Below are 756 nucleotides of genomic sequence, written 5' to 3' on the forward strand. Positions count from 1 at the left end.
TGTTCCTGCGATAAGAAATAAAGATGTGACCTTCTAGTTGTGTAAAACTCTTAAATGCTGAGTAAGTGCGTCGGTGCGCTAAGGAACGTGGAGCTAAATGGGCTAGTTCTGAGAGAGAGACAGACTTAACTATGTTAACAAAGGTAAGCCTTCATTGTGTCCTGCCAACATTTGATAGTTGCTTTTGGGGCAAACTAAAGCAATAAAATTTTAAACTTGTTCTCCCCATTAAAGGGTTTGAATAAATCAGCCACTTTGGTGCACCTGTGTCTCGCGAATTGTCCACTTGGAGACGGAGGTTTAGAAAGTGAGTTTCAGTCTTGTTTAACTCCCTTCTCATTAGACTGGTCTCATGATTTCCTACACACCATGTTACTTCCTGTCTACCTTTTCTTGGTGTTGTTCATGCCTGGATTGTCTCCTGTGCTTGCTCAAACCTTGGTCCATTCTCATGTGTACCGTGGAAGTTTGTCATGCTGGATACTTTCAGAACTAATTTTACTTAAGTTTCTGTTAAGCCGCAAACCACACATTTTGTATATTTTCTGTTTTTTGTGTTTGTCTGTATTTTTTGTTTGTTTGTTTTGTTTTGTTTTTCGGTATGCGGGCCTCTCACTGTTGTGGCCTCTCCCGTTGCGGAGCGCAGGCTCAGTGGCCATGGCTCACGGGCCCAGCCGCTCTGCGGCATGTGGGATCTTCCCGGACCGGGGCACGAACCCGTGTCCCCTGCATCGGCAGGCGGATTCTCAACCACTG

General features: G+C 45.1%; 1 pseudogene; it reads left to right on the forward strand.

Annotated features, from left to right (window-relative positions):
• The window catches only part of LOC112067547 (centrosomal protein of 78 kDa-like), a 13,021-nt pseudogene that overhangs the window by 4,621 nt on the left and 7,644 nt on the right, over positions 1 to 756 (forward strand).

Source organism: Physeter macrocephalus, chromosome 4 (assembly GCF_002837175.3).
Source record: "Physeter macrocephalus isolate SW-GA chromosome 4, ASM283717v5, whole genome shotgun sequence".
Lineage (NCBI taxonomy): Eukaryota > Metazoa > Chordata > Mammalia > Artiodactyla > Physeteridae > Physeter > Physeter macrocephalus.